The sequence below is a fragment of the Emys orbicularis genome, chromosome 4 (assembly GCF_028017835.1).
Source record: "Emys orbicularis isolate rEmyOrb1 chromosome 4, rEmyOrb1.hap1, whole genome shotgun sequence".
Taxonomy (NCBI): domain Eukaryota; kingdom Metazoa; phylum Chordata; order Testudines; family Emydidae; genus Emys; species Emys orbicularis.
This window is the reverse complement of record NC_088686.1, coordinates 108,854,870-108,870,838: the sequence shown is the minus strand read 5'-3', so window position 1 is coordinate 108,870,838 and position 15,969 is coordinate 108,854,870.

Sequence of the window (15,969 nt, the reverse complement as noted above, 5' to 3'; positions counted from 1 at the left end):
CAAAATGTATCAGTAGAGAGTATTTTGAGTCTAAAGGCAAGCATCTAAAAACAATTTTTTTTCAGATTTTTAGCAGAAATTGAAGTATTTAATTCTGTTTAACTGGCTCAGCGAGGATTTACAGATGCTGGGAGGTTTATTATTGTGGTTTGTGTGTTTATTAAGACCTTGGCTAGTCAAAATATTTGCTACAGCCAAAAGAAAATAAAACCTGACGACTGAACTACAGACTTCAGCCCCTTTCAAGATGTGCAATGAAAACGGAGCCAGTTTACAAATGATTATTAAGCAGTTGGTGGACTTTTTACAAATGTTGTATGTTGTCAATGGACTTTGTCCGTAAGCACACTGTGTCTGAACAGACAGTGTCAAATTCATCCCTGGTATTATTCCACTGACTTCTGTGATTTTTCACCAAGGACAAATGTTGCCCACAATGTCTAAAAAGCATGTGGTTAATAAAGATCCAAAAACAGATAAGGAAAGGTGAATGCAACCACAAATGATAACATAATTTGTAAAAGCATTTTCTGATACTGAGAGAAGGTAGTTTATAATAGATTTTGTAGAATGTTTAGAGCAAACAGATGAGCGTTAGAGAAAAAGTTTTCACAAGTGATTTTTTTTTTTTTTTTTTAAATAAAAAGTTTCTGACAAGGGCGTTACTCTTCCAAAGCCATGTGATCTGCATTCTTGTTTCCTTCCACTTTTATTGCTCATACAAATTGCTCTCAAGGTTTATGTTAGTGGAGATAATGGCTTTAGGGACTGCGCAAATGCCCTGCTTAGCAATTATGATAGTATCACACATCATGAATGCATTTTTTTAATTTAATGAAATACCAAGGGAAAAACTGGCTAACTTTAGACTGTCATCAGCATATGGAATTATTAAAGCATGTAGTGCCAACAAATCTGAACATTGCCTTGCATGAAAAACATCTTATTCTAGGGACATTAAGAAATTGAATCAGTCAGTCAGTGGGCTCAAATGGCACCTATGTACAAATAATACTTCTCAGAAAGATTTAAAATGTATAAGTCATAGGAAAATGCAATATTCCCATTTCACAAAGTTGTCTAAGATTATAATTAATTATATTTGGCTCCCAATGAATTCCATAGCTAGGTCTGGAGCAGTGTTTCTCCAAGTATGGTTTAAAAGAGGAAGGCATTCTTCTGTGTGATCAGTGCCTGATATTTATGGGAAAATGTTAGGCTTTTCACAGTGATCAATTTTAAGTGGACTTCCTAGGAAATTGAAACTAAATTGCTTTAAATCGTGAGTCCTAGATAGCCTGAAAAGGTAAAATTTTGACAGTTACAAGCATCTGAAATTGACCCTGAAGAAAGTAAACCTATGCAACCTATTAGACATTACTCAACTTAAAAAGAAATCTTGACCCACAGTGTTATAAAAGTAACCTAAAATAGGCTGCTACATCCATATTTAGGCTCCTAAATAAGTGATCTTCTTTTCAAAATTGCTGGCCTTAATGGGAATTGAAGGGCATATAGGCAACACTTTTGCAAACCAGGCCACCTATTTAGGAACCTAAATGTGGATATAGGAGCCTAACATTCGGCTCCTATTTTTGAAAAATATTGGCCATAGGTGTTAAATTGAGCAGATATGTTGGCCAGTGTGTTCAGTACCTTGCTGAAGAGTCGTTTCCTATCACATAAAATCCTTTGTTAGTGCAGAAGTTTGAAATAAAATAGGCTCTGCTGCCCTCATGTGGCTAACTCTAACAAAAAGAGTATTGAAAGGGACATTAAAATCTCAAAAATAACAGGAGTACTTGTGGCACCTTAGAGACTAACAAATTTATTAGAGCATAAGCTTTCGTGGGCTACAACCCAGAAGTGGGTTGTAGCCCACGAAAGCTTATGCTCTAATAAATTTGTTAGTCTCTAAGGTGCCACAAGTACTCCTGTTATTTTTGAGGATACAGACTAACACGGCTGCTACTCTGAAACCTGTCATTAAAATCTCATGTTTAAATCAATCTCTAACTATTTAGGGATTAGGCCTTCATGGGGTCAGATTACCCACATCTGCCTACTGTGGGCTTTTTTGCACCTACCCTCTGAAGCATTTGCTACTGGCCACTGTCAGAGACAAGATACTTGACTAGATGGACTAGGATCTGACCCTGCATGGCAATTTGTATGTTTCTATAACATGAGAAAGTGCTGTCATACAGGAGAATTTAGCCCTACAATCTAGAAACCTGATTTTCTACTACCTCACACTTTGTGTGGTCATTTATATCTGTGCAAAATGAATATAAAATGTAGCCAAAATAGGACTCTCCATTCACTTGTAAACATACACACACACACACACTTCCTTCCTTTCTCCCCTTTAGTCTAGGCATGAAGACTTGGAGTGTGTGTGTATATATCTATTGATATAGATACAGGGAGCCCTTACGTCTGTTCCTTTTCATAAAGTTCCTTTGCTAAATCTGGTCTAAATGAATCAAATCTAATTCATAATTGGCATTTAATATCTGAAGGTTGAGAGTGGTAGACTAGACATATGATACAGCATTGCCAACTCCTATGATTTTATTGTGAGTCTGATAGTATTTATCCTAAAGCCCCAGATCCTGCAGTCATGTGAGTGCAGGCAAATCTCAGTTTTCATTTTAAAATAAAAGTAACTTCTTGACCTCACATTTGCAGAGAAAAAGCTTGAAACAGGGCCGGCTCTAGGCATCAGCGCTCCAAGCATGTGCTTGGGGTGGCACTTTCCAACGGGTGGCACTGCAGCCCCCCCCCCCCCCCTTTTTGTTGTTGTTGTTGCTTGGGGCGCAAAAAGCCTGGAGCCGGCCCTGAACCAACATATCCCTGTCAGCTGATGCTTTCAGGCTGAGCTGGAACTGATACTGCAGTTCTGGCTTCAGTAGCTAGATGGCGCTCATGGCAGCCTGAGTTGCACAGGCTGGACTGCAGTTCAGGCTGCCCTGCCCCTGGAGAGCCAGAGCATCATCCCCCGAGCCAGGGCCGGCTCTAGGTTTTTTGCTGCCCCAAGCAAAAAATTTTTTTGCTGCCCCCCACCCCAGCCCTGGGCTCTCCCCCCCCCCCCCAACTGCACCCTACTGCCGCCCCAGCCCTGGGTCACTGGTAACTCGCTCCCAGGGCGGGTCATTCAGCAGGAATTTTGGATGTGCACAGAACACAGACAGGATTGGTTCCATATGGTTACAGAACTGCAGTAAAGTGGAACAATTTTCAGCTTGTGTGACTGGAGGATATCTGGATGCATATTATAAGACTGTCCTACATAAATGAGAAAAAGTTGAGGTGCCTTTATTATTCTTTTGTTCCACTCTTTGTTTCTATGGGGAATTTGCCAATGCAATATCACTGTCTTCCTTTTAAACAAATAAAACTAAAACTTTAAAAAAAAAAAAAAAAAAAGCAATGGCTGTTGAAAATAGCAATTCCAGTCCTAATAACCACTGGGAAGCATTTCTTCCTCAATTTATTCTACTTTTTCTACAGCAAGTTACAGTGGATCAGTATATTTGATTTAGGGGAAATGAAGTAACAGTTGCCCAAATTGAGCTTGAGCACTCCTGAATTTTGAGGGTGTTCAAATCTGGAAGGCAGGTGCTAGATTCCCTTTCTGAATATTAGCTATATCTGGAAAGGAAAAGTCAATTTCTGCTTCCACGGCTCAGAAGTGGAAATCCTCCTAAGTGCCTGGTACTGTATCTAAAGCTGCCCAGGTCCAGAGCCTCCCCTCCCTTACTTTTCATTTTAAATTCTAGTGGGATCCACATACCTCCCTTGCTAGGCTTCAGATAGAGAGGTGCACCGTCCATTTAGTCCCCCCAATTCCTTCTTTGGGGGAGAGCCCAGGGCTGGGGTGGCAGGAGGTGCTGGGGGGGGGGGGGAAGAGCCCAGGGCTGGGACAGCAGGAGGGTGCAGGTGGGGGCCAGAGCTGGGGCGGCAGGGGGTGCGGGGGGAAGAGCCCAGGACTGGGGTAGCAGGAGGTGCGAGTGGGGGGAGAGCCCAGGGCTGGGGCAGCAGGGGAGTGCAGGTGGGGGCCAGAGCTGGGGCGCGGGGGGAGGGGGAAAGCCCAGGGCTGGGGCAGCAAGGGAGTGCAGGTGGGGGCCAGAGCTGGGGCAGCAGGGGGTGTGGGCAGGGGAGAGTCCAGGGCTGGGGCAATACAGGAGTGCGGGGGGGGGGAGCCCAGGACGGGGGGGGGGCGGCAAAATACCTAGAGCTGGCTCTGTTCCTACCATTCACAGCAAGCTGCAAATTTCAGTTCCATACTCCTTCCCCCACCCTTTCCTGTTGCTAGTGGCCAAGGGAATGCTGGGAAATGTAGTTCTTTCCCTGCTCCAGGGCTGGCTCTATAGGCAGGGAGCTAACCAAGGAACTACAGCTCCCAGGGCCCCCTGTTGGTTCTCAGCTCCCATGCTGGATTCTTGTGCCCCTTGCAAATCTGCCACCCCAAGCAACTGCTTACTTTGCTGGTGCCTAGAGCCGGCCCTGCCCCGAGCTGAGCCCGGGCTGCGGCGGCGAGAGGGGCTCAGCTCCGGGGGATGATGCTCTGGCTCTCCAGTGGCAGGGCAGCCTGAACTGCAGTCCAGCCTGTGTGTGAGGAGCTGGGGAGGGAGGGAAGTGGGGCCCGGAATGCAGGGAGGGGGGAAGGGGTCCTGCTGCCGCTGCTGCTCTGCGTCTCCCCAGGGCGGCATGGCGTTTCCCTGCCCGAGTGGGCTGTGCAGGGCGCCGCCGGGCTGGGCAGGGGGCACAGATCCCGGCTCGTGCGCTGACAGGGCAAGTGGCTGGGCAGCCCGAGCTGCCAGGGAACTGCCGCCGCCCCCTCCTGCCCCCGGACCCAGCCCGCTGCGTACCTCCCCCGCCTCAGCCCCGCGCTGCCTGCCCTTGGCGGGGAGAGGCAGAGCCCGGCTCCGAGCGGGGCAGCGGATACTGCCCCGCCAGGGGACCCCCGCGGCTCGGGCACTTGGGAGTCAGTGTCTGTCCTCTCAGCTCTGCCTGCACGGGGCTGGGAAAGCAGCTGTAAGCGCCTGCCCCTCTCAGCCCTTGCACCCCCCATCCCGCTCGCAGCCCCTCCACTTGTACCTCCCCCCATCGCTCCTTCGCCGCACCCCTTCCCCTTGTACTCTCCCTTCACCCGCATCTCTCCCCTTGTACCCTCCCCCAGCCCTCTCCTCCTGCACCTCCCCCTTCCCCTGAACCTCTTCTCCCGCAACCCTCCTGATACCCCCCTCCTCCGTGAGTACATCACACCCCGCTTCTCTGCCAGTGTAGAGCCCCCAAGCACCCACACACCTGCTCTTCTGCCTGAACCCTCTTTACTAGATCCCCACCCCTTTCCGGGTACAAGGTTTGATGGTTAGTCCCTATGCCTTCCATGTGCATTTGGAGCACTAAAAATGGGGTTGCGGGGGACGGGGGAGGGGTGAGATTTATACTAAAGTGAAATAAAAATAGGAGAAATGGTTTGATCCCCACTGCAAGTGTAAACCGGGATTGCTGTGGTGAACGAGAAGGTCACGTTTGGGGGGGGGGGAGCCCAGGGCTGGGGCGGCAGGGGGTGCGGGTGGGGGGGGAAGAGAGAGCCCAGGGCTGGGGTGGCAGGGGGTGTGGGAGGGATTTATTCACATGTTTATCTGTTCCTAAGTAAATATTTGTGCTAGTACATTATCATCAGCTGGTTTATACGTACTGGTATCTTGCTGGCAAACCAAGCTGGGCAAATACTGTACAAATATTACATTTAATCTATTAGCAGGATCCTAACAAATAGAAACAGCTGATAGTTGGAGCTGATTTGATTTCTGTTCAAACTGTTTATGTAGCAACCAAGAAAGTCATGTTCCAGGAAACTGGTAGACAGGAACAACACTGCTTATTTCCCAACACTGCTTATTTGAGAAAAGAACAGGAGTACTTGTGGCACCTTAGAGACTAACAAATGTATTTGAGCATAAGCTTTCGTGGGCTACAGCCCACTTCTTCGGATGCATAGAATGGAACATATATTGAGGAGATATATATACACATACAGAGAGCATGAAAAGGTGGGAGTTGTCTTACCAACTCTGAGAGGCCAATTAAGTAAAAGAAAAAAAACTTTTGAAGTGATAATCAAGATAGCCCAGTACAGACAGTTTGATAAGAAGTGTGAGAATACTTACATGGGGAGATAGATTCAATGTTTGAATGGCTCAGCCATTCCCAGTCTCTATTCAAGCCTAAGTGATTGTATCTAGTTTGCATATCAATTCAAGCTCAGCAGTTTCTCATTGGAGTCTGTTTTTGAAGCTTTTCTGTTGCAAAATTGCCACCCACAGGTCTGTCATTGAGTGACCAGACAGGTTAAAGTGTTCTCCTACTGGTTTTTGAATGTTATGATTCCTGATGTCAGATTTGTGTCCATTAATTCTTTTGCGTAGAGACTGTCCGGTTTGGCCAATGTACATGGCAGAGGGACATTGCTGGCACATGATGGCATATATCACATTGGTGGATGTGCAGGTGAACAAGCCCCTGATGGCATGGCTGATGTGATTAGGTCCTATGATGATGTCACTTGAATAGATATGTGGACAGAGTTGGCATCGGCCTTTGTTGCAAGGATAGGTTCCTGGGTCAGTGTTTTTGTTCAGTGGTGTGTGGTTGCTGGTGAGTATTTGCTTCAGGTTGGGGGGGTTGTCTGTAAGCAAGGACAGGTCTGTCTCCCAAGATCTGTGAGAGTGAGGGATCATCTTTCAGGATAGGTTGTAGATCTTTGATGATGCACTGGAAAGGTTTTAGTTGGGGGCTGAAGGTGACAGCTAGTGGTGTTCTGTTATTTTCTTTGTTGGGCCTGTCTTGTAGGAGGTGACTCTTGTAGTCACCTATTCTTTTTGCGGATACAGACTAACACGGCTGCTACTCTGAAACCTGACTCTTTGAGATCAGTGAAGTTCTGCACTTGGGTCATTCATTGCTGCTGCTCCTGGATCTCCTGCCTGAAATGATACCAATGCATTCATGGGTAGGAAAAGGGGGAGAGAGTGGCCATGGAAATGAAAAACTGGAACGCTGACATTTTGCAATTGAAAATCCCAATTTATACTGGTTTAAAGCAGCATGCTGAAGATTCCATTTTGTATGGAATCTGCTATCTGGTCAGGTTCTTGTTTACAGAGAGTAAGCATACGGATTATTTAGAGGATGATAGTGGGTAAACTTTGTTTACTCTCTATTTAAATGCACATTGAATTGAAATGCTGCTGTTTAACCTAATTAATTTAACTACATAAAATCCATCTCCTTTCATCCTGTAAGTATGAGTCCTGGCTGAATCCGATATCAAATGCGTTGGACCAAGTTTGGGGGTGGGGATGGAAATTTGTGTTTTCAGGGTCCCCCTAACTGCTGGTCTTACATTAAGATGGCACTTATATCCAATGTTTATTTGTGGCCAGATTCTAATACCCTTACTCAAACTGAGTAGTACTTTAGTTCACAAGTAGTCTCTTGTATTTCAATGCAAGTAATGTTTCTGTTCAGTGTGAGTTGTGGTTGTGACTCTGGCCCTTAGATTGTAAGATTTTTCAGGCAGAGAATATATCTTATATATGTTTGCAAAGTGCTATGTATGGTTATTATTTGCATTACAAAACACAGATAGATAATAGGAGCTGTCCAGAAACTGGAATTTCTATTCAGTGGGACATTTTAACATTCTGAAATTTGGTTTCATTCAAAATTGGAACAAAAAGCCAAAATGTAGCAATTTTCAACAGAACAAACATGGAAAAAATAAATTCTATTTGAGACCATCAAAACATTTTGTTTAGATAATGCTGAATGATTTCAATAGTGTCAAATCATATTATAAAATATCAACTTTAATTCATATTATACATATTAAAATATAATATGTATATTAATGTCAATATTTTAACATATTGTAAAACCAGAAGGAATTCAAACAATACATTTGAAATGAAATATTTTTTACCTTATGAAAACAAGAACGTTGAAGTGATGCGTTTCAACTTTTTCCCCATTTGAAATTTCATTGAAATCAAGTCTTCCCATGAAATGTTTTAATTTACATGAAACTGCATTTTCTCATAGGAAACTGTTCCACTGAAAAAATTTCAATCAGCTCTAATAATAATGATGCTTATTGACTACAGTAGGAGTGAGTAAATACGTGCCTGAGAACAGTAGAAGGAGCTTAGGGAAACAGAAAGGAGGGCAAGAGAGGGAAATAAGATGACAGAGCTCTCATTTTTGTGCAGATTTATTTGGCTAAAGAACCCAGTTTAGCCTTGCTGACTGCTTACAGCACAAATACAACAGGCATTCTCTCTCCAGTGGAGAGGTCAGCTAATGACATAAATGTAAAGTCTGTTTTATTTTTTTAAAATTTGGTCCAGCATTATTAATCACTCATTTTCCATGCAGACCGGTCCTTCAAAGAATGAATCCTATTTTAAATCCAACCTCACTCAGTCCTCCAAGCCACAACCTCACCGTGAGCCAGTGGAGATTCAAAGGCAGTGATTCTCAACCTATTTACCATTGTGGGCTGCGTATGCAGCTTTCTATGTGTTATGTGGGCCGCATCCACACAATACATATACTACCTTTATGGCCCTGAGGATGTCACATGGGTCGCAGCTGTGTGCTGATTGGGCTGCAAGTGGCCCGTGGGCCGCGGGTTAAGAACCACTGGTCTAAGGGCTTGCCCACTCTCAGTTCATTCAGCATTTGATGGCTAGCAATTCAAGCGCAGTCAAGGACATGCCATTGTTTGCACAGAGGTAAACACTGATTAGCTCAGTTGGTGCAAACCCCAACTAGTCCCTGTCTATATTTAGGGATCAGCACTGGTACAACTACACTGATTTCTGGCTCTCAATCACTGAATCCTGACTAATTCCCAAGGTCCCAGGAAATAAAATCTAAGATGGTGGCAGAACAGAATTTACCATCCTTCATGTGTCAAGAAAAAAAAAGATTTTTCTTTATATGTTGTGGTTTGTCATCTAATTTTTATATAATGTTTACGTAATTGGACTAGTACTTGCTGCTGACAGCTATTGCAGTTATCAATTGCTTCAGCAAACCCTTGCCATTTAATCTTTCATAAAAGCCTTTTATTGCTGTGTATCCTCCAGGGCAATGGACATTATCCTCTAAGTGTCTGAGCTGAGATGACAAATTGTCAGAAGGGACCACAGATTCACTTTCCTGAACCAGAGAAAGCCCCATGCCTAATGTCAAGTTTCTTAATGCTCGGGTACTGCAATCTCATCTATCTAGTTCACACTACATCCCTTTGTTTCTGCTTCATATTCCATCCTTATGGGTTGGCCTTTGAGGTGGGGAGTTACATTGCAGAAGAAAAGAAAGCTAAGGGGGAAAGGAGGAGAACCTCATCCCTGAAGCCAGTGGAGATCAGTTCTGGCGGTTGACACCTGATCTCAGGCCTGTCATTGGAAAGTGTCCCAACAAGCACCAAACAATGGTGTCTTCCCTGATTTCGGATGCAATATCACTTTCCACTTTGTTCCAGCCATGCATCGGGCAGCCTTGTACACCTTCCTGTAGCTAGGACATGAAGAAATCAGGTTGGGTTCATATTAATCAGCTGCTGACACCACATGCAAAACTTGCTTAAACAGATTTTCTCCTTAGCTGAGATGCCCCCCACCCCTCCAAAGCATCTGAATGATACTTGTCTGAAAAGCAGACACACATTCACTGCCTATTGGGGTTGCGGAAAGGAGAAGGAAACATACTATTTAGAAGTCAAAAGCAGAGATTGGCTGCACAGATTGAAACCAGATAGTAACTGTACTAAGGAACATGATAATCTTCTGATGGCAAGAGGAAGTGTTTGGCACACTGGATAATATAACCAACATTAAAACACTAAATAACTTACAATTTAAAGGGCTCCAGAAGCAACTCGCTCTTCTCCCAAGGAGAGGGAACATCTTGTGTCATTCTAACAGCCCTCTCTGGCCCACCCAAGAGCAGCACTGGGGATTTTTTTATTTGTTTGTTTGTTTTATTTTGTGACTTTCAGGCCCAGATCCTAACTGTGGTATGGCTGCTTTCTGCTTAATCAGTACCTTCTGTTTATCCCATCTTATAATACAAGACCAAGGGGACATTCAGTTAAGTTCGTATGTGGCAAATTCAAACCTATATATACAATGAACAATTAGCTTGCGGGTTTCCATTGCCACAAGATATGATGAAGGCCAAGAGTTTAGTAGGATCCAAAAACGGATTATACATTTATATGGATAATGAGAATATCCAGGGTTGTCGTAGATACTAGAAAACACCAACAATTAAAGAGTTTTGGAAGATATATAAACCTTCCTGCTTCAGGGCATAAACATACCTCTAATGGGGTTAAGAAGAAATTTTTCCTGGCAGAGGGTTGCTGTATAAATCTTATTGCAGGGTTTCTTGCACCTTCCTCTAAAGCTTCTGGTCTGGAGGTTGGTGACTAGATACTAGACTAGACAGACCATTGGTCTGATCCAGGATGGCACTTGCTGTGTGATCCTGTGTGTTACTGGCAGAGTCTGGCCACGGAGCCTGGTAGGATCATACAAGTGTCAGGGGATTCTACCTGTGGTGTAGAGTCTTCTACACCATTCCCATTCTATACCACCTGCACAATGGGTGCAGCTAGAAGAAAGTGATGTGTGTGGGACACTGCTATCCTGCAATGATCCCCAGCTGCACTTCTGGAGCAGTTTGAAATTGGCATAAATTAGAGCAGGCTGAGGGCTACTCTAGCTTATGCCAAGGGACCCAGGTTTGCACACAACCAGCCCCATGATCAGATGACAGCAAAAGTGAATTTTATGCCACCACCTATCAGAGCCCAGGTCATGGGTAGTCATGCCTAGTAGTTGGAGCATGAGTCAATCGCTCGGAATAGGAGCCCAGCATCAGAGCTGGTGTCAGAGGCCAGACTGGACATCAGGAATCGGAGCAGAGGGTAAGAGTCAGATTACCCAGAGTGAAGAAAGGCAGGAGGAGGACTGGAACAAGGGTTGGGATTGTGCAGGTACTATTACAGCTTTGAGCAGCTATCAGCCTACTGCTGCTGCTGGATTTAGGAACATGGCAGTTGGTTCCTCCAGCCAATTGGGCAGCCTGGCCAATCAGGTGATTCTGCAGCAAGCCAACTGTGATTCAGCTGCAAGTCCTCTATTGCTCACTAGGGAGGTGGAGCTCGGTGGTCCCAGGCTCAGCTGCAAACCCTAATTCCTGCCACCCCCTGGCTTGCACAGTATGCTCCTTAGATGCAATCAAGGATCTGGTCCTTGGTTTTTACACTGTATCATAACAATGCTGCAAATCTCTGCTAATATTTCTAGGAAGTTGTGCTAGTCCAGGTCTTAATAGGAATCTCCTAGAATATTTTGCTAGATTGATTGTCAGTCACCAGAAAAGGCTGATGTTCAATACCATTTAATATGTCAGCCCTGTTCTATTCTTGACTGTCTCTATAACGACACAATCTCAAATATGCCATTCATTCTGTGCCATTGTCAGTTTACACAATCTGTTGCACGTAGCACAAGTCAATATAAACCAAGTAACAGGCTGAACTAAGAACAGCGGGTTCACCTTGTGTCAGGGCATACTTCTGTGGGTTTTGCTTACAGCCATCTCTCTTTTTGAGTGTGTACACTAAAAGATTATAGTGAGTTTGTTTAGCATGCAGTGTGAAAAGCTTCCATTTTGAGGGGTATCCTGCAGGTAATTGAGCTTTTGTGTAGTTTGTGCCTTTGAGGAAATCTAGAAGTTGCAGGAAGACCTAGGAAGCTGCAGCACTTGTATGAAATTACCAGTCATATTTATTCCACCCAAGTTCTGGTTGCATTTGGATCAATATAGCACTAGCTCAGTTTTTAGAAATGACCTTTCCATCTACAATGATGAAGTCTTATCATGAGCAAGGGCAAGCTCAGTTGCAATTTCCTTCCTCTGACAATCTATTGAATGTTTAATTGTGCACAGCCCTGAACACGCTGGCTCCAATCTGGCAAAGCGTAAGTATGTGTTTCTTTAAGCATGTGAGTAGATCCATTGACTTCTCTGAGACTACACATACACCTAAAGTTAAGCATGTACTTTTTGCTGGATGGGACCAGAGTCCTCAGCACTGTGCACGACTGAATCCATAATGCTTTAGGCAACATTAAAGTAAAATGCTGTATTTAAGCATCACCTATTACAAATGAGTTTTCAGCCCTCCTGTCTGAGTGATCTCTCCCAAACCTACCAGCATGAAATCATATTCTGCAGCACTAAAGGCACCTAAATTCAGTATTGATTTTTAAACACCATTTGTGTAATGGAAGCTGCCCAGTACCTATATAGAAACTTTTTTTTTTTGATACTTCAGAGATCTCCAATCCATTCAAAAGAGTGACAAGCAAGCTATAATAACTTAAAAGTTGAGCAGAAATTTTGGAGCACAGCTAGGGCGCTAAGAAATGTTTCTCCACTGGATGTCACCATCAGATAATATTCAAGAAACTGGTATCTCAGTGTACTAGTGCAATAGGGGGGGGATGAAATAGAAATGAGATGTCCAGTTAAGGGTGTGGATGAGGAAGATGGGGAAATACAATGAAAGAACTTGAGCTAAAGAGCAGCTCCTTATGTAATCAGGAATACCTGTACACCTTGGGGGAGAGATAGCTCAGTGGTTTGAGCAGTGGCCTACTAAACTCAGGGTTGTGAGTTCAGTCCTTGAGGGGGCCATTTAGGGATCTGGGGCAAAAATCTGTCTGGGGATTGGTCCTGCTTTGAGCAGGGGGGTTGGACTAGATGCCCTCCAGAAGTCCCTTCCAACCCTGATATTCTATGAAAGCTCAATCTTCTGCAGGATGCTCCAAATCCTGTAGCCCATTACACAAAGAGGTGCTTATAGATGTATCTGCTTTTCTGATTGTGCTCCCAGCAGTGCTTAAATGGTCTGTGTAATAGAAAAATCCAATGCACCCCTTCAGCCTAAAAGATATTTCTCATACTATGTACTATAGGAAAGAAAAGGGCTGCCACATAGATCTGACTTATATAGTTGGTATAAGAACTACAGGCTTTTCAAGATTTTATGCACCATCTGATGGTTCTCACCAGCTTCATAGGTCTTCTGCTTATATTAAACAGCCATGCTCTAAAATGGCTGATTGCTACATATGGCTCATAAATTTGAGATGATCTCTCATCACCCCAACATCTGGGAGTGGTGGTGGGAGACAGCAGCTGGCCACATACCTGAGTAGGAACTAAAAAAGGAATCAGTAGGGATTTGCCCTTCCACATTAGACTTGATCCATGTAGGATTCAACATGGCGAATCTTGCGTCCTGCTTCAGAAAAAGATGAACACTGCCCCATAACACAGCTAGTTTTGGGCAAGGCTATACGTGGTGATAGGGGTTGGAGGGGTAAAAATTCTTGCTTGCTCTAACAGCCAATCAGTTTATGTCCAGAAGCATGAGTTTCCATACAAATAATGTTATCTAACAATATCTATCTATATCTATATAGATATAGATTTAAAAACTGAGAAAAAATTACATTAAAAGGTCTAAAATGTCTATCTGAAAATTCCTTAATTTGGTAATCTAGTTTATTCCATTTTACATGCCCAGGAGCCTCCCAACCACTTGGCACCAAACAATAAAACTGATTATTCTGTGCAGATGTAAACCTTGCCTTTGTTCACAGGAGATTAACACAGGCTTTCAGGTTAGAATGCAGCCTGACACACGGCTCAGATGGCTCATCTAGTTTCCCTTTATCTCTGTATTTCAGAGATCCCTCCAAGATCCTCACAGCATAAATCCCCCCCAAACACTGGGGGAAATAGCTTGGTAAGCAGGCAATTAATTTTTTCCTTCTTTCTCTTAATCCTTTCCTGTAGCCCCCAACCCTTGGGACCTCATTGCAGAAAACATTAGCCATATAAATCACTCAGAGCTTCTAGATTGCCACAGACTTCAAGCAGGCTGCATATGCCTATTATGTAGCTATGGCTGAAGGAGACACTTCTTTTCTAACCCTCGTCTTCGGTTGCATATAACTTTCTCAGCAAATTACCTGTGGGCCTCTCATTTCTCATGCTTGGTTCAGCACAGAAGTATTATTATTTCTTTTAATGTAATAAAAAGCCATTCAGCCATTTCTGACTTATCCAAATGAAACCTGGGAGAGGAGAGTGTTTCTCAGCTCTCAAGACATTCTTCAGCTGCCTTTTAGTGCTCAAATCTCTAAGGCTTTGTCTACACGAGCACTGCTGTTCGAAAAACTTTTCTCAGTCAGGGGTGTGAAAAAAAATACACCCCTGAGCACCATAAGTTTCACTGCTAAAAGTGCTGGTGTGGGCAGCGCTATGTCGCTGGAAGACATTCTCCTGCTGACATAGCTACCGCTGCTTGTTGCGGAGGTTTAATCAGGGCCGGTGAAACCTATTAGGCGACCTAGGCGGTCGCCTAGAGCACTAGTATTTGTCGGGCGGCATTTTCTTCGGCGGCGACCGCGGTGGCCGGATCTTCAGCCGCCCCGGTCATTGTCGGCATTTAGGCGGAGGGAGCTGGGGCAGGGGGGCGCGGGGAGGGGAACTCCTTTACCTGCAGCAAGTAAGGGGGGGCGGCGGCACGCAGGGGAACTCCCCGCCCCAGCTCACCTCTGCTCCGCCTCCTCCCCTGAGCATGCCACCCCGCCCTATAGACTTATAGAGAGAGACCTTCTAAAAAACGTTAAAATGTATTACCGGCATGCAAAACCTTAAATTAAAGTGAATAAATGAAGACTCGGCACACCACTTCTGAAAGGTTGCCGACCCCTGATCTAGGGGGTCTACTATAGTAAATGCTGGAAAAGAGCAGCTGACACTGCATGGAAAAAATTGAGAAAACCACCTACTTAGAAGAAGATCTTCTACTATATCTGAGATGGTTGTTGTTTTGTTTCTTTTTAAGGTTAGGAACAATATGAAAATGGAAACTTTGTCGCTTAAGTTCATCCACCACAGAACTCCAAAGTCTTGTTGCCATAGGGTTTGCAATCAAACCCTTCAGGAACCAGGAATTCCAGTTAGCATCACTGGCTTTAGGCAGCAGTAGATTATATGACTGTAAAAAGAACAGGAGTACTTGTTGCACCTTAGAGACTAACAAATTTATTTGGGCATAAGCTTTCGTGGGCTAAAACCCACTTCATCGGATGCATGCAGTGGAAAATACAGTAGGAAGATGTGTATATATACAAAGAACATGAAAAAATGGGTGTTGCCATACCAACTCTAACTCTTCCTACTGTATTTTCCACTGCATGCATCCGATGAAGTGGGTTTTAGCCCACGAAAGCTTATGCCCAAATAAATTTGTTAGTCTCTAAGGTGCAACAAGTACTCCTCATTCTTTTTGCTGATACAGACTAACACGGCTACCCCTCTGATATATGACTGTAGCCACCCACTCTGACATTTGTCAAGGGGCCCTCAATGGAACCGATGCTTAAGACAGGTTGGCTATTCACAGACACGTCTCATACAGTGTTAAAGTTAGGAGGAGTGTAAGGAATGGGAGAGCTCCCCCTAATCTCCCTGGCTGCGTAAGTGGCAGTCCCCACAACTCCCTCTTCTCCTTGGCTGGTGCTGTGAGTGCTCCCCACCTTCTGTTCAAATCTACTTTATCCACTGGTCTAGTGTGAACTTGACCAGCCCTGGCAATTTGGGCCAGAGCAGAGGGTCTCGTGTTTCCATTAGCATAGATCAAATTTTAATACAGAGATTGTCTCATTCTTGCAGACAGGACTGCCGCTTCATGATCGCACAACGCCCCAGTACCAGGGCCGGTGCAACCCATTAGGCGACCTAGGTGGTCGCCTAGGGCGCTAGCATTTGGGGGGCGGCATTTCGGGTCCTTCGGCGGTG